General features: G+C 35.4%; 1 protein-coding gene across 7 annotated transcripts in view; it reads left to right on the forward strand.

Annotated features, from left to right (window-relative positions):
- Nucleotides 1-746: 746 nt before the first annotated feature.
- The window catches only part of rhea (Talin_middle and talin-RS domain-containing protein rhea), a 144,579-nt gene continuing 126,012 nt past the window's right edge, over nt 747-19,313 (forward strand). For all 7 annotated transcript variants that reach the window (XR_016305003.1, XM_089648426.1, XM_089648422.1 and 4 more), the window contains exon 1: nt 747-838. The gene's annotated coding sequence lies outside the window, so the exon portion shown is untranslated. The remainder of the gene's footprint in view (nt 839-19,313) is intronic.

A 19,313-nucleotide genomic window follows, 5' to 3' on the forward strand; every position in this document is an offset into this window, starting at 1 on the left:
CACATGTCACTTCAGTGCATGTTTCTAAATATTGTTATGGCAGAGTTGATTCAGTATTTATCAAAACCTTTGTACTAATTTTATGTTTTCCACGGTTTGCCTCATAAGGTCAAACGACTACATTCTCATGTTATCAAAAAAGGTAATAAACTAATTAACCGTCTCTCCGTTTTCCGGCAGGGGTAGGGGGAGAGGATAGACCGCCACACAATGTGTATAGACACGGCACACCCTCATTGCTTCATTCAATTTCTTATATCAACCTTTGTATTCTGTTATTCTTACTTTTGATTCTTTTTGATCAATTGAATATTTTATTGAGTATTTGATTCGCTTAATCGTGCCACGTTTTCCTCGGGCGTCCCGACTTCTTCTACTTACACTCCTAAAGATAATTCTTTACACTCCTTTCATAGTTCATCCACTCTACATGCCCAAACCATTTAAGCGTCACTTTCTTAATCTTAACTATTCCGCTTGCCCCAGCCCTACATTCATTTCTGATCTCCTCATTTTTAACACACAATTATTTTAAAAGATAATTAGTTAAAAAGCGTTAATAATTTGGTCCACATGTTATCGATAACTTAAGAATCATTGCCGTAAAATAAAACCATGAATGACATTCATAACATCTTTCAACTTTTTATCAAAAAAACAAGGCAATAAAGATTAGAGCGTGTGATACGGGCTTGGTGAAAAGCTTCCGGTGTTGTCCCGCCAGATGTCTCCGCCGGCGCAGTTTTGTTAGTAACCGAGGAATGGGCGTGTAGTGAGAGCTAGTGTCAAAGAATAAATGTTTTTTCGCCAAATATTTCGCTGATGGCGAAAACAAACGGTGAGTGAATATCATTATTAGTGTCATCTATCCGTGTGCAATTTCTCGAGTCGTTATTCCCGCCGGCTGGTTCTCCAGAGGCTCCTAAAGATACATCTGCCCGTTTCAGTGGGATGTGTCAGCCATCTTGTAATTATTCTAAGCAAAATTCTGCCTTTATGTTATCGATTTAGGAAGCTCCCTTTCATTTTCTTCCCTCGGGGCAATCCTAACACCATGATCGATCGTGGTGCACCCCCATGTAGGGCTTCCATAAATTAGCAAGACGCTAAAACGCCTCCAAAGACAACACTTGACAGCTAGCTAGGCTAGGGATATTCTTGCGTTCCAATAAGAAAATAACCCCAAATTCTACTTAGATGTCATCTTCTAAAACAAGATACTAACCTCTTATTGATTTTTGTGCAATTTCGCTTCGTTTTCTTGCCCTTTCGACCGCTTACAAGTTTGTTTTCGAGGCTTGTCCTTGCCATACTCCGTCCGGTCTGACATCAGTGTTTTTAAATAGAAATGTTCTGATTCACGGATTACGAATGGTAATTTCTCAGTAATAATATTGCATCGATTGGCAAAATATCTTCTGTAATAAAAACGCCATAGTATCACCTTTCGGCCCGGATTATACCATCATCAAACGAAAACAAACTATGCATCACGTTTATAATACACATATTTACTAAGTAATACACTATCTATAAAGAGTAACATTATTGTGTAAATATTTCTAAACAGTGTAGTTTTTTATCAGTGGAATACAAAGATAAAAGTTGTGTGTATGCGAGATAGTGAAAAAGATGCTACCGTATTTGCATAAATTACTAAAAGCTGTAATTAATTAAAATAGTTTGCTATTGTACCTACATATGATCGCATATTTACACACTGTGCAATACAATAAATCAGTATTTTGTTATAAAAACATACCTACCTAACATGCTCCTAAACATACGTACTATGAAATTTATTCAAATAAAAAACATTATCGATTTAGTATAGGTGCCTACCTAGAAATGCTCCTCAATATTTGCATTACATTTGATTAGGGACCTACCTAGATATGCTTCCATATTTGCTTACCAACGATAAAAAAATTATAAATACCAACGTACATATTCAAATATAAAAAGTGTACCTGTCTATGTAAGTACTAATTATCCGATAATACAGGCCTTGCCTTTTTTAGTTTGAGGAAGGAAAAATAAAATTTACGTGATTCAGTTTATTGATTTTGTGTTGCACCAGCGCAGACCCCTGAAAATTCACGGGATATTATAATTTTAAGTATTTATAAAAAAATAACAATCAGACGACAATCCGTTCCAATTTTGAAAATTACACTTAAATTCAAAGAAAATCTAGAGAGAGGCCATTGAACCGGAGTTACAGTCACAATCGAAAATACTATTTTTATTTTTTCAAAATAGACTTGAGTGTGTAATTCCAATTAACTCCGAATAGTTTTTTAACAAATTAATATTATACCGCACACTAGTTTCAACTGCTCGAAGACATTGGAACTATGACAACCCCGTTTGTGGAATTAAGGGGAGGGGGAGAGGAAGATTAAGAGGAAGCTACAAGCCAAAAATGTGTATATTCTTGGTATCCCTTATATCGTAGGTAATAGGCATTAAAATCGCTTGACAAACGGAGTCTAGAAACGTTCTGTTCTGGTCACTTAAGAGGAACGGCTGCGCGACCTTTTTCATACAAAACTTAAATTTGGAATGGAGGCCAAAAAAATACACAGCTAAACTGAATTTTTTTAATAATATATAGTCATTAAAGAATTCAATTTTTCATGATTTTAGATGCATATTTGGATTTTTTGAGTAAATTGTAGTTATTATAAAAATATTTTGCCCTACCTTCTATGTTATAATGAAATATAAAAAAATAACAATAAAGCATAGTATAAAGGTGTTTTTTTCCGGTAGAAAACTATATTTATTTACGACGAATTTGTTTTCCAATGTAAATCGGTCGTTTGTGATTTAAATTTATGTCCATCCAAATGCTTCTTTTAATTAATCATTTTAATTTTTTTATTTCATATTTGTGCAGAAGATATAATTTCCAAAGTTGGCTCCAAAATCTTGACAATTTTTATTCTTTAATGGCCTATATTTTATAAGGTAACCGGATAAATCATCACAATGATAATTCTTCACATCTTTAAAAAGTTATATAAAGTCATGGAAAGTGATGAAACAAAAACTTTATTAACTTGGTTAAGTAGGTTAGGTTGGGTTAATTTTTTTTATTTTTTTCATCGTTTTTAATGACTTTATATCACATTTTAAGAGTGTGTTGAATTGTCACTGTGTTATCATGGAACCATATAAACCTTCCGGAAGAAATTCTCTAAATGATAGTGAAAATCCTATCACAATCCGTTTCGTAGTTTAGAAGAACTAAGCGCACAAACAGACAGACACGGATTAGGACTTTGTTTTACTATTTAGAGATACACAAAGCTCATATCAGTAATAATCCTGTACCTTTGGTTTAAAAAAAAATAATAATTTCTAAATATTGAAGACAATATTAGTGATTTCTAAACGAAAATCTGAAACAGAAAAATCAGAAAAGGAAACGGTCACATCTGGGACACGAACCCAGGACCCTTGTCTTTCCGTGACAGTGCTCTACCAACTGAGCTAATGGGACCCTATTCCCCTCGGTCACTTTTAACTGTATCATACTTCTAATAAGAACTACTAACATTGTCTTCATTTTTTCATCGCACATTTTTATTAGCAACTATCTTTATGTATGATCGCAAGATTCAACCCGAACTAAATGCAATCCAGACAGCGTCTTTTTAGATAAACCTATCTTATTTTTTGTTGCCAATAAAAATGTGCGATGAAAAAATGAAGACAATGTTAGCAGTTCTTATTCGAAGTATGATACAGTTAAAAGTGACCGAGGGGAATAGGGTCCCATTAGCTCAGTTGGTAGAGCACTGTCACGGAAAGACAAGGGTCCTGGGTTCGCGTCCCAGATGTGACCGTTTCCTTTTCCGATTTTTCTGTTTCAGATTTTCGTTTAGAAATCACTAATATTGTCTTCAATATTTAAATATTACAATTTGAGGTTTTACTCAATAAAGTTATTCCGAAAAATAAATAATAATTTCATTTGGTTGGGTATTTTGGCCCCAAATCTAAACGTAAGTTTTGTATGAAAAAGGCCTCGTAGAGACGTTCGTATTAACATTGCTAAAACCATTTCAAGTAACGTTTAGATTCTGAATATCGGTTTTCTCAATAGGGCGATACTGAGAGTAATTCGTTTCTCATCTGTTTTTTTTTTAAACAATCCACCTTCCATATTATGCTTGAGATTAAATTGGATACATTCACCAGATGCATTTTAAGATAAACAAAATCTGTTACTGTTCATACAAAATATGGTTTTGTTTATTTTTAACGGTACTGGACGTGGAAATTCTCAAGTGTGGGCGTATAAAGTTGTTGCAATGTTAAAAAATGTATTCATAAATCACCGCTGACTTTTTTTGAGAATCTCAAATACGAACAAAAATCTGTTTATTGGATGTAAACAAAGATGCGAACATGTATGGAATGTTTCTTGGACTGTATTTTACACTTGACTTATTTTGTTTTTACGTTGGTAAAAAGTTGTCCAAAGAATCGAGACTAGCATTCCACAGTGGAGTGTTGCTACCAACCCTGATTTTTAAGAGACCAGCTGCTCCTAACCTGATTGGGGTATGTTGGGAGGTTGAAGGTAGTAGGGAGGGAATGGAGAAGGGGAAAAGGAAGTACCTGGATATTCAGATCTGGTCACCAAACACGCCCAAAGCTATTTCAAGCAACGTTTTAATTCTGAATGGTAATATCACACCATGGCGATGTTTAGAGTATCTCCCACTGATTTATGGCAGTGGGGCGTGGAACTTACAGAGGAAGAATAAGAGTCGGCTGAACGCCGTTGAAATGAGATCCCTGAGGCGTACACGTGTGGTAAAATCATGTTTTACCGTCTTACTAATGTAATGTGGAGATCCGGAAAAAATATAAAATTAAAGAAAACATAGTAAACAAAATTAAGAAAGGGGCGCTTACACGGTTTACAGCATGTTGATGAAAACATGGCACAACCAAGTGAATCAAATACTAGAGTCATTTCAATAGTCTGAATAACAGAAAAATACGTAAGGGACGATACATGAATGTGAATGAAGCAAGAAGTGTGCGCTGATACAGTTGAGTGGCATTCTATACTATCTGCCTATCCCTGCGGTGAAACGCAGTGATGGTTAATTAGGAACGAATGGATACATCACATACGAGCATTATTGTGAAATAAATCACATGATAGGGCATTCTAGATGTATTCACATCACTGTACATATGAATAAGCACGACTTATCTCTAATTATACCGTGAAATGTTTACCTTTTGTTTTAACATTATTGAAAAAAAGCGACCAAATTACTATTTCATGGTTCGCACTTGTGATGTTCTCCTAAACATTACGTTATATCCTATATCTGACATAACTAACAAAACCTACTTACTTACAACGTTGTACACATAAAATCATAAAAAAATAATATGTTGTATTATTGTACAGTAAGTCTTCGCCCTTGTTGAAGACCACCTTTCAGAATGGAAACATTCCTACAAATGGCTTTAGCCGTGTTTAGTGACCGGATCTGAATAGCCCGGTATTTTCCAACCTTTCTCTTACCTATCTCATTCCTATCCCCACTTCCTTCAGCAACACATACAAAATGTTTCTCGAGAAAGCTTGCTCATCGATTGATAAAAAAATATGGGAAATAATTTAAGGTAATGTTAGTATTATAGATTGGTTAAAATTAAGTAATGTAATCCGGTGGTAATAGCTCAATTGATAGAGATCCCAGTTTTGGTAAAACTAGAGAATCTGGTGATAACATCGATAACTTTACAATACCGGATCGATAGGCGTAAATGCTAATGATTTTTTTTTTTTTTTTTTTATATTAACTCCACACAGGAGGCCCTGAAGAAAATAATTTCCCTCAGGGCCTATGTCATCTTTAGGGATGCTGTGTGGAGGGTCTTTTTGTGGAGAGGAAGGAGTGAACATGGGTCTTGAAGAGTCCCATGTTGTAGGAGGGAGGAAACACAGAGGCCGGCAGTTCGTTCCACAGCCGAGCTGTTCAACTTAAGAACGAATCGTAGAAGCGACCCGTTCTCATGTGACAAATGTCAACCGTCATTTTTATACCGATTTCCCGAGCACGGTCACGCTGATGATAGCCAAACCGATATTGTCATCAATCGTTGACCGTGATCGCAAATATCGCAAACTGACTGTAGATGGCGGATTTCGTCAGTATCGTTACCTATTTTTTTGTGTGTATTATCACTTTCATATTGTCATTAGAGATTTTTCAGCTTCAACAAGTTAATACTAAATACATTGAATTTATTCCTAGTTGTAATACTTTTTACATTGTTATGTGACGTTATATTAATTTATAAGTGACCGAACGATGTTTGCTCGCCTAGCGGAAGTATTACAAAGTAAAAATAAAACTCTGTGGTGTTATTTTGGCGTCCAGGTATTTAACTTGTGACACTGACGCCATTACCGACCGCATCGTAAAAATACCATCAATTCATTAGCAGTTCTCGTCGCGGAAGGTTGTTCACTGTTTTTACCCATTAAAATGTTTATTTTTATATTTAATTAAATAATTACGTTGACGGTGCTTGACACTGGCTACCTGAGTACATCAATGCGAGCGACCAAATAAATTCACGTAGTAATATTGCAAAATGAATGGTGTCTTTTTATAACAAAAGAAATACTTATATTCACGAATTATACTTTCAGGCGAAGCTTAATGCCAAATCACTACTTTGATTAATGTTTATAACGAATTGGTGTACATTATGAATACCAAAAAATATGCTTTAGATAAATTGAAGGTTTTCCTATCGCTTCGCTTGAGTAGGATACAAATAAATAAATAAATTACTCAATAAAAAATATAAATGTAAACTACTAAAAAATATTTTTTTTCAATAGAAAAAATATAGTATTATAGCTAAGATTATCTGTGACAGTTTTTCACTTGATCAACTTTTTTGCTTTCTTATAAAATTATTTACAAAATAAATATAAACCAGTTTTTTGCTTGAAATAGAACGTTTCTAGAGTCCGTTTGTCAAGCGATTTTATTGCCTATTACCTACGATATAAGGTATACCAAGAATATACACATTTTTGGCTTGTAGCTTCCTCTTCAGGCCTCTTCCACATTGACTGTTATATTTCTTAAAGATGCTGTCAGAAAGTCAAAGAATTTGTGTGTATTTTCAAAATTATTTTAAAATTATTTACAAAATAAATATAAACCAGTTTTTTGCTTGAAATAGAACGTTTCTAGAGTCCGTTTGTCAAGCGATTTTATTGCCTATTACCTACGATATAAGGTATACCAAGAATATACACATTTTTGGCTTGTAGCTTCCTCTTCAGGCCTCTTCCACATTGACTGTTATATTTCTTAAAGATGCTGTCAGAAAGTCAAAGAATTTGTGTGTATTTTCGCTTCTATTGAGAAAACCAAATAAGTGGAATATTTCTCAACGTATCTGAAAACTAAAAATTGTTTTTGAAAGGTGATGACATACGATTTCAAATTTTATTATCAGAAATAAAAATAACATTTTGAAATCACACATAAATAGTTTTTAAAAATGGCTCTTTTTACGTTTTTTAAGGTGTGTTATAAACATTGTTGCCACCTTAGTTTTTTGTCGTTTCATATAAAAATAATTAATTAATTATTCATATTTTTTTCTCAAATTGCGGTCGGAACCTTTGGTTTCAGAGAGGTGTACATTTTAATTGTAATTAACATCAATATTTTAATATAAAGCTTGACATTTTATCTTTCTAACACCGATTAGTTCTAATTTTTAACTACGACGGTAAGGGAGACCATATTATGAGCTGTTCCGAAAAGCGAACAAATTGACTATACAGGTAATAGCTATTTGTTCCCAAAAGCGAACAAAAAAGCTGGAGGAGTTAACCTAATCATTGGTAATCTGACAATATTTGCAAAAGGTATTATAGTGGAAAAAAATACCATTATTATAGTGGAAAAATATTGTTTGTGCAATTATTGAGTACTAATTAGAGCCTCAGCTGCCAGCCGATCACAGACCTTAATAAATACATTTCTCTCACGGACTATATCATATTTGGGGATGCTGTGTGGAAGGGTCTTTTCGAGAAAGGGAAGGAGCGTATGAGGAATAAAATACAGATACCAGTAAATCATTCGATAGTCCTGTTGTTGAACACAAGAACGATTCGTAACATAATGTCAACCGTGTACAAATGTTGGGCACGCGTTTGGCGTGCTTACTGTGCACCGTTGCCGAAGAGATCAATGGTGCTAGTTCCTCAAAGCATTTTCCAAGGAAATGCTGGTAGAACAGGGTGTGAATATAATGAATTTCCATCTGACTTCTGTGCTCCAAACATTGCGATCCGTGTATTTAAGAGCCGCCCGTGTCTGCATAGTCTTAATGGTTTTTTTCAGGTATTTTGGGCTCTAGGCCAGAGGTTCAGGTCAAATTCAACAGTGTGGCACGTTTGCCAATGGAATGTAAGCTAAAGGATCCCCACGTGCGGTCATAATAGATATATACCTTGTAACTGCTCACTCGACTATCGCCGTTTTCTTAAATAAAACCAGAGGTTTTCAAGGGTTGAAAATGTAAAATCCATTTTTATCTTACGGGCCGGAAAAAAAGGCAGCGGGCCAGATTTTGCCGAGCCCTGCTCTGAAACAAGCATCGAAAAATATAAGTTTTTGAAATGTGGATATAAAATGTCCCTAAAATAGTGTTACAAGCGAGAAACTAGTGAATCTACATCATATTTGGAGTTAAATTTTGTGGTAAAACTTTTTTCCGTCCGAAGATTGAATTGTCTAACCAAATTTATTAAAAATCTGTCGCCAAGGGGTTATTATCAGCTGTTTAATGTATTCCAAAATGGACCCGTCTCCAAATCTTTTTTAACCGCTTATTTGCCGAAAATAGACGTTTATAATATTATAGACGTTTCTTCAAAATACCCTGTACTAGACTGATGTTCTCATTGATTAGCTGGAAGAAATAGGATGTAACCTATAAGCTATACCATTTGTACTCTGTATTTTTGTGCAGTAAATGTTTTTTTGAATTTTGATCAAGCTCTTAGCATCTTAGATTTTTTACGTGAATACCGCACAAGACTCCTAACTGTCCCGAGCCAATGGGTCTATGTCATACATCATACCCAATTGCGGTATGTTGTGAGGTTTAGGGGTGTGGGAGAGAAATGAGATGGGGCAGAGGAAGGCAGGGAAGTACCTGTCTATTCAGATATGGTCACCAAACACAGCTAATACTATTTCAAGCAACGTTCCGATTCTAATCTTTCATCAGGGCAGAGCGGTACTGAGAGTATCCTACACAGCTGCTGCTGTTGTTTGTTTAGTTTGGTGAACCTCGTAGAAATGGCTACACAGCTGTCGCAAGAAACACTGATAAATAAATACATAATTTAATAACTAATGTATCGTATACAAAACGTCCCACGAGAACAAATTCCATTCTGGTTTTCTATAGAGCAACTCGTTTTGACCTTATAACCAAATAATAACATGTTGTTTATTTGAATACTTGCGAGAAATGACGACAGATGGTGTCATTCTCCCAATTTGCATGAGCACAAGTGCAGGCTTAGTCTAGGTGTGGTGACGTCACAGCAATGATCTTCAACGGCTTGGCATTACGTCACGCCTGGTCTCCAGTTGCCTGGCCGCCGCCAGGGCGTTACTCAACGCTTCCTTCTTCTCTGTGGCTGTTATTAAGCCACTATAAGGTGCGCCCACGTTGCTCTGAAGCTCAAATAGTCCGTATGTTGGGTGTGTTGTAATAGTCCACAACTGCTGATCCTGTACAAGTTAGGCAGCCACCTCTAAACTGGAAAATATCTTAACCATGTCAGAACCGGGCAATATGTTTTATGAATTCCCCTATTTAACGATCATGCTATCTCTTATTCCAGGGCCCAGTTGTTTCGCATAAATTCAAATGTAACATTGCCATCAAATGGACACTCGAATTTTTGTTTTTTGACATTTGAAAGGTTCCCGTTAAATGCCGATTTCAGCTTTTGAACGAATTGTGGTCAGCAGAAGAGGACAGGCATCAACGTTGTTAAGGCGAAGCTTAATGCTAAGGACGGGTTGTTTCGGAGAATTTGAACAATTCATCAAATTTCAACGTTCATTTTCGGGGTCTGTGAAAGTCCTATGCAAGTTCTGTTAATATATCATTATAGGTTATTGGCTTGACAGAACTGAAATAAAAACAGAACTTGAAAAAAACTGGAAAATGAACGTTGAAATTTGATGAATTGTTCAAATTCTCCGAAACAACCCGTCCTCAATCACTATTTTGATTAATATTTATGACGAATTGGTGTATAATATGAATACCAAAAAATATTCTTTAGACAAATTGAAGGTTTTCCTATCGTTTCGCTTGAGGAGAATACAAATAAAATAATAAATTACTCAATAAAAAATATAAATGTAAACTATTAATTTTTTTTATGAAAAATGTATGATTGCTTAAAGGAAACAACTTTAAAAAAATATAGTAATAGCTAAGATTATCTGTGACAGTTTCACTTGATTACATTTTTGCTTTCTTATAAAATTATTTACAAAATAAATAAAAACAAGTTTTGTGCTTGAAATCGAACGTTTCTAGACTCCGTTTGTCAAGCGATTTTAATGCCTATTACCTGCAATATAAGGTATACCAAGAATATCCACATTTTTGGCTTGTAGCTTCCTCTTAAGTTTGTCAGCTTATTACAATTTGATAGAAAGCTGAAACTCACCTAGAATCGGCGTACCGTTTAACGGGTACCCTTCAAATGTCAATAATACAAAACGGCGCTGAGTGACCATTTGATGACAATGTCGAGTTATGATAATATGAATTTCTGCGAGAAAAACTATGCCCAAGTATCGCCCTGGTAAAAAACCATTATTTAAAATAGAAACGTAGCTTGAAATGGTTTAAGCTGTATTTAGTGACCAGATCTGAATAGCCGTATACTTCCCAACCTTCCTCTTTCGCATCTCCTTCCCCACATCCCCCCTTCAGCCTCATAACGTCCACTTAGGAATACCAGGGTCATACTGGCTCAAGACAGTTTTGATACTTGAGTGGTAATCACATAAAAAATTAAGCTTTTTGCCGTCAGTCTGCAAATCTAAATAATTAAACCTATCTATTTTCCGTCCTTAAAAACACCCGCACCTGGATTCTTTTTTTCTCAACTTACCAGGAGAACATATTACACGATGTTAGCACACGGAGAAAAATTAGTATGGCTAATTTATTAAAAATCTCTTCACAGTGTAAGTAATCCGGTTAAAAATGGGATTGCTGCATAGACATATGAATATTAGTAGACCTGCCCTAAGTGATTAAAAGCGTATTATCCCCACTCCCCATACCGGTTCCATTGGAGCCGGCTGGGCTCGCGTATGGCCTCAAGTGAAATTTGAAAACGTGACGTCATCATTCTTGTGCGAACTATGGTCGAGGCATCATCGGTTCATTTTACGAAATAACACGGCAAAATGTTGACTTGTGATATGAAAACTTGTAAAAATAGATGTGAAAAAGAGAATAAACCCAATTGTCGTATTAAATTCCATAAGTAAGCATTATTTTACTTTATTTTAAGCTTATTCACACCGTATTATATGGATCAGTTTTAGAAACATATACTATCACATCACGATGTAGCGATTCTCAAGTGTGCTCATCGTTGTTTACTGGGGTAAGTAAATTATGAAACATTTGTAAAAGTGTCTTAACTAAATACTCTGAAACTAACTACGACTCTGCAAACAGAAGAAATTTACTTTGCCGAATTTGGACTTCGCAAATTAGTTCATAACGTGGCGAGTAATTTGCGCTCCCATGTAAAAATGTCTATTCATTCAAATGCAGATTTTACTTTTAAGAACTAAATGGTGATATTATAATGCGAGATGCCTATTTACTGTCAGATTGATTTATTGACGAATCACAGTCAGCTTAACCCCCTTCGTTCTTCAACAGTTGATTTTACCCCTCGCCATTATCTTCTCGTCTATTAATTCCTATGTCTGTGGATTGCTGGCTTTTTTTTTATTACTTTTAGAAAATTCCTAAACGTGCGTATAAACGGGACAAAATACGGAAAAGGAACAAAGCAACCGCAAGCGGCGTTTGCAATTGCTTCGTTCCTTTCCTACAATTCGCGGCTCAGCTCGCGGAAATTTTGTCCTAATATATAATAATATATATGATGAAGACATGCGAAAATATCAGGATTTTTATGAACACGTGTTCTGAAATCGTGTTTACCAGAAAACCTATCAATTCATTCGTTAAGGGCCTGCAATCCCGTTTTCCACCTGATTACGAATAATTTGAATCAATACTCATTTTTCTCCGTGCGGCTACGGTTTTCCTAGGGCAGGCGGACTAACGCTGTAACAGCGCGGATATAATACTCGTATGTACTGTGTTTAGTTGAAACTCTCGTCTTGCGGAAACCAAAATAAAGCGTTGACATGATGTGTCGAACCGTATTACACAGACGTCCTATTTATACCACAAATATAACAGATTCAACTAGTCAATTCTGGTCTGAACCAGGAACTGTGCAGAATATTGTTGACGACAGCAAAACATTTGCAAAATTAATTTTATTTATTAAATGACCCACCAAACTATGTGTACACCCCATAGATATATGAATATTAGTAGACCTGCCCTAAGTGATTAAAAGCGTATTATCCCCACTCCCCATACCGGTTCCATTGGAGCCGGCTGTGCTCGCGTATGGCCTCAAGTGAAATTTGAAAACGTGACGTCATCATTCTTGTGCGAACTATGGTCGAGGCATCATCGGTTCATTTTACGAAATAACACGGCAAAATGTTGACTTGTACTATGAAAACTTTAAAAATAGATGTGAAAAAGAGAATAAACCCAATTGTCGTATTACATTCCATATATAAGCATTATTTTACTTTATTTTAAGCATATTCACATCGTATAATATGAATCAGTTGTTACTATCACATCGAGAAACGTCTGGACGCGAAACACAAAGCTGGTTGGTTGCTGGGAAGTAAATTATGAACATTTATAAAAGTGTCTTAACTAAATACTTAAACGAAATATTCGACTCTGAAAAAAGAACCGAATTTTTTTGCCGAATTTGGACTTCGCAAATTTGTTCATAACGTGGCGAGTAATTTGCGCTCCCATGTAAAAATGTCTATTCATTCAAAAGCAGATTTTACTTTGAAGTAAATGGTGATATTATATTGCGAGATGCCTATTTACTGTCAGATTGATTTATTGACGAATCACAGTCAGCCTTACGCCCTTCGTTCTTCAACAGTTGATTTTACCCCTCGCCATTATCTTCTCGTCTATTAATTCCTATGTCTGTGGTACACCCGTATTATTGTGACAGAGCACACTGATAAAAATATGAATTTTCATTTCATTATAAATGATAATAATAATAACAGAATGTATGCAGGAATAGTGCAATGCAATGCATTCTTTATTTTGAAATAATATATAAAATAGTTAGAAAAATAAAAATAATATAGATAGGTACAAAAAATGCGGAATTTAAGTCAGTAAAGAAAAAATCAAAAATGTGTGTAAGCAGCCATTTATTGGAGGATATTTGGACATCTCCCGTCTCCTGTCGGGCCATTAGAGGAGACTCCATCCAGGCAACCATGGCACTGATGATTGTGTTATTTGATTGGCGTAGTCTGTGCCATAAGCTTCCCATGTGGTGGCGGAGAAGCGCTCTGAAAGAGTGTTCTCGTCCCTACAGGAACATTTCCGTAGCGCTGCAGTATCTTGGCAGGCGGAATAGTTGGCGATAAGGATTATTGTAAGCGACTTTTAGCTTATGCCATTGGGATGCAGTGTAATCCACCCACAGTTCTGATGTGTACAACCAAGTGCATAATGCGTCGAAAAGTATATTTTTCACGTTTGTACTGCAAACGTGAAAACGTCTTGACACCATACCTGCTCTAACGTGTATTTTTTTATTTTCTTTTTTTATTTATCGTTTCTTTACATTGTATCTTTTTTTAAGTTATAATTTTTAACCTCACTAGGACAAGCCTGTGTTGAGGTTAATAATTTTACAAAATATTTAAAAAAATAGTACTAGTAATTATGTGTGTAGTTGTTCAATTGTTGGTGGCTGGGGGATTTGGGTGCATGGGTGTTGTTGGTAGGTAAGCCCGGAGATGCCATGTTGAACAGCATCAGTCCAAGTAATCTGCTTCCCCAAGTTGAGTTGTAACATAACGGATCTGTAACAAGATGTGTGGATCATTCTTCGTGTTTTACATCTATAGTTTTGGTGTATTTACACATTAACCATGGTGCATTGGTTAGATTTCCCAACCTAGACACACCTGCGATCGGATGGCAAAACCTGATGAGTTCAAATCGAAGCAGCAGTGAGTATCCTTTTGGCTTGTGACCGACGGATCCGCTCGATTTTGATCATAATTAAATTTAACAAACTGGAGTCTTCATTCTTAGACGAGGAGCATCTTCCGATCCTCCACTACGATTAACAATGCGATTCTAGAACTGACAAGAAGATTATTTGTTGCATTTCAAGCGGAGGAGTTGCTACCACCAACTGTATTCACCACGCTGCAATCGAATCACGTTCCATACTGAAGCAAGCCTGTTTTTAACAGTTTAATTTAGGATGCAATTTTGGTTGAATTCTAGTGGACACCAAAATGCTTTGCTATTGATGACCTCTTCACGAAGCGTAGGTAGTGCATAGTTGATACTGATCACAGCCATCGCAAAAATAGCTGTGTATGATGTTGTAATATTGTTGAAGGCGCAACTGGCATTATATCTAACTTGCACATAAAAACCCACGGCTTCAACATGTCTACTCCTAGGCCTCAGACAGGCTAGTGAAGTTGATTATCTGCTCAAAAAAGAATCTTCTCCAAGATGAAAATGGTTACACACCTACCTATAGGTTAATTAATATCTCTTATAATATTAATTATTATTAGCTGACTTTTACCGGGCGTTGCTGGGGGGTTATCCTTAAGACATATACATATACCACCGTGGACTTTTCTGTAGGCCTTTTTAAGATATACAATTCCGTAGTACATTATTTTGATGTATCACACAAGGTTTGACCAGCGTTAACAATGTAGTGCCCGAACAAATATTTTTACGTCTTGATTACAAAACATCGACTTTTCTCTACTTTCTATAAATATAACATGAATGTATTATATATGTAAACCTTTCGGAAAAAAATCTCTAAATGATAGTGAAAACCCTATCAAAATCCGTTGCGTAGTTTAGATGAACTAAGCGCACAAACAGACAGACGCGGACTTTATTTTATACTATTTAGAGATGTGCTACACAAGTGATTTTTAGTGAAGATGTCGGTTATGAAAGTGTTATAAGAAATAATGCCACAGTTCTACTGGCTCTCAGCTGTTGTAACTCTGTGCGGTATAATCTGATTGTATTATTCAGTTTAGGATTGTTGTAAACAGAAGTGGTGCCCTCTGTTATTTTAAAAATAAAGTTTTCCGCGGTCAACAATTACCCAACATGAAAAATTTGCTGGTAACTAATTACTATCTTAATTACATATAGACTTTAACAAAAAATTCGTGAATATGTTACGAAAATTACAAGCTCTTTGTCCTTTGAACTTTATATCGAAACCTAAGCCGTATCTATGATCAAAAACTAATCCAACAAATAATTACTAATACAACTTTTGGGCAAAAAAGCTTCTTATATCATAGTGTTAAACTCTACAACAAAATACCACTCACACTCAAAAACCTCAACACTTTAACATTTAAATCTGAAATAAAAAGCTGGATACTTAACATAGGAAGATCTGAAATAGAAAATTTACTGAAATCAAACACAGACTAAAACAGAATCAACTGAACTATACCAAAAAAATTTCATATATATAACTATACCAAAAAACACTATATATATATATATATATAAAAAAAACATCTTACTTATTTTAAAATTATTAAAAAAAATAAAATATATATATTGCATGATATTTGTTCATAATTAAATTTTTTTGTAACACTGATGTAATATTAATTTTCTTATAATTAAATTATACATAATATGTAAATGAAATCCTCAGCACGGGAGATCCCAGTGAGGATATCATTATTATTTGTTACACAAAAAAAAAGATAATAAAACACTTATTATTATTATTATCTTAAGGCGATCTCTACTGATTTTGGCTATTTTGTCTTGTGTTGTGATTTATCTTGTCACGGTTATTGCACTAAACAAAAAAGACCACGTCCTTGATATACATTCTAACACTGCTTGTGTTAATCCCTCTCTAACCCAATTCTGTCGCAAGGTGCCACGCCTACCGAACGCCGCATTCATTTAATAGTATTTTGGTGTAGAGAAATTAGAAATAGCACTTTTATCTTTTTCGCTCTCGAGAATAGTGATGTAGCATCCGCCTAGTAAACATAGTGACAGAAATAGATGCGATCATTATTACGAAGAACCCAAAAAGTCACTTATGTAACTCTTCGGCTGCTGACTAATCTTATATATTTGTTTTTACTTATTTTTTAACTAATATGATTGTGAGTGGGAATGATTTATATCTCAAAGGCTTTAGAATACTAAACTTATAATACGAATGTCGATAACTTGGCTAAGTTTCATGGTTTTCTAGTAGAATCGTTTGAGTAAATGTTAATTCTTGCCTACGTTTTACTGTTTTATATACGCGCGACCTTCAAATCACGAAGTCAGTGTTGTCGCTAAGTATACTTCAACTAACTAAACATCACGCCATTTCCACGCAGGGGTAGGCAGAGAGGACTAACCGCCAAACAAATCAGTTCCGGCACACACTCGTCGCTTCAGTCACATTCATACATACTCTTATGTTATGCTGACTCTTGGCATGGCCTAACTCAAGTATCTGCTTCACTCGATCGTGCCGTGACTTATTCTACCATTCACAGTCTCGTCCTACATTCTCCTTATGCTCCTTTCTTAGACCATTCGCTCTACATGCCCATACTTTTTACATTAGCCTTGCTTCCTTTGCGATTCTTAACATTCCTCACAGGATCTTACGTTGTTTGGTAAATTTGTCGAATTCCGCTGCATGCAAAAGCTCTTTAAAAAGATGTTCCGATAACTCATCAAAATGACAATTCAACACACCTACAAAAAGTATTATAAAGTTATGTTACATATGTAAACTATTTAACCTAGTTTTTGTTTTATCACTTTTAATGACTTTATATCACTTTTTAAAGATGTGTTGAATTGTCATTTTGAGGAGTTATCATGGAATTCGTTAAAAAACAAAACTGGATTTCAACTTAATGGAGACAACTATTTAAGTCAGGGGTTTAAGTAAACATGCACAAAATTGATTTTTATGGTTTAGTTTAAATTACATTAATAATTTATGCGTATTTTCTAACCTTCAAACTTAACTTCGATTAAAAATTAGAACTTAAATGCATATTTTACCATCTCCCACCATATAAATATTTATTTCTTGTAGTAATTAAGTTGAAACCAAGCATGCAGCGGAATTCGATAAGTTTATCTATGGTTTTACCACACGTTTGCCTCAGGGATCTCATTTCTACATTCATCCTTTCTCTGTCAGTTCCATGCCTCACTGGAATATATCAGAGTAAGTACCTACTGGCTTCGCTTCTTTTGACATTTTTTTTTGTTAGCGCTAACCGCCTACTTAGTCCTACATCATTGGAGTTTCCTGCAATTATGCTTCTTTCAATATTGCAAGTATCTACATAATGCGAGGTATTGCAATACGAGTATAATAAATAATAAGACATCATTGTTGTGACTTCCAAATACACACACTTTTAATCACGTATCTCCAACACTACCGTACGGTATGCGGATAGGGGCTCGATGGTGGCAGTAGATTTGTGTGTTGTACAGGGTAGTAGGTGTATGTATGTTGTGTGTTGTTTGTGTGTGTCGGTTGGTTGGTTGTTTGGGAGGCTGCTCTGCCCGAGAGCAGTGGCGCCGGGCAGACGCCTCCGCTCGGCGCCGCGACGGCCGGCGCCCCGGCGTCGCCACTACCACCAGCCAACAGCCAACAGCCACCTTATTTACAAGCGCACGATCGATATCATTTTATGCTTTAATAATTATCATTTTATACTAATAAATTAAACAAATGGGAAATTCCATAATTATTTTGGAATTATTTTTCATTTTTCAATGTGTTTTTTACAAAATAATATCCGATTATCTTATTAATGCTATGAATCCGGAGATAGCGGGTTCTAATCCCAGCTTTCGAAAGTAAATTTTATTGGATTAATTTGTGTTATTTCATATTTTTTCTATAAAAAATGTATAGTTTATTTGCGGCACGTTCCAAAGTGGCAGATGCTTTCAGTATCACCATGGTAAGACCACCACTCAGAATAGCTTTAATATTATTGAAATAGCTTTAGTCGTGTTTGGTGACCAGATTTGAATAGCCAGATTTCTCTCCTCCATCTCCTTCCCTTCACCATCTCCTTCATCTTCACAAAATCACCCCAATTGTGGATGCCATAGTATTACACTCCATAGTTTTATACAAATAATTCTTAGATTTGTTTTTAAAGAAAGACAAAAATTCCTTCGTTACAAATAACCTGATATGAATTTTGACACATTCAAACCTAAATTGGTTCACCACTTATTAGTTAATGTAGATAGCGAGTAATCATAATGTATGCATATCTTATTATTAAGACCTCGTAAGCCAATTTTCAGCTAAATTGAAGATTATTCTACAAAAATTAATTCACTTGTCCAATGTTTGGAGCAACTGACCTGCCATTCAGTAAATCAGAATGAACACACTGGTCCAATGTTTTGCCAATTGACCTGCCATTCAGTAGATCAGAATTAACACACTGGTCCAATGTTTGGACCAATTTACCTGCTATGCAGTAGATCAGAATTAACACACTGGTCCAATGTTCAGACCAATTGATCTGCTATGCAGTAGATCAGAATTACCACACTGGTCCAATGTTTGCACTCATTGACCTGCTATTCATTAGATCAGAATTAACACACTGGTCCAATGTTTCGACCAATTGACCTGCCATTCAGTAGATCAGAATTAACACACTGGTCCAATGTTTCGACCAATTTACCTGCTATGCAGTAGATCAGAATTAACACACTGGTCCAATGTTCAGACCAATTGATCTGCTATGCAGTAGATCAGAATTACCACACTGGTCCAATGTTTGCACTCATTG

The sequence above is a fragment of the Hesperophylax consimilis genome, chromosome 27 (genome assembly GCF_061612785.1).
Source record: "Hesperophylax consimilis isolate HC1 chromosome 27, BYU_Hcon_1.0, whole genome shotgun sequence".
Lineage (NCBI taxonomy): Eukaryota > Metazoa > Arthropoda > Insecta > Trichoptera > Limnephilidae > Hesperophylax > Hesperophylax consimilis.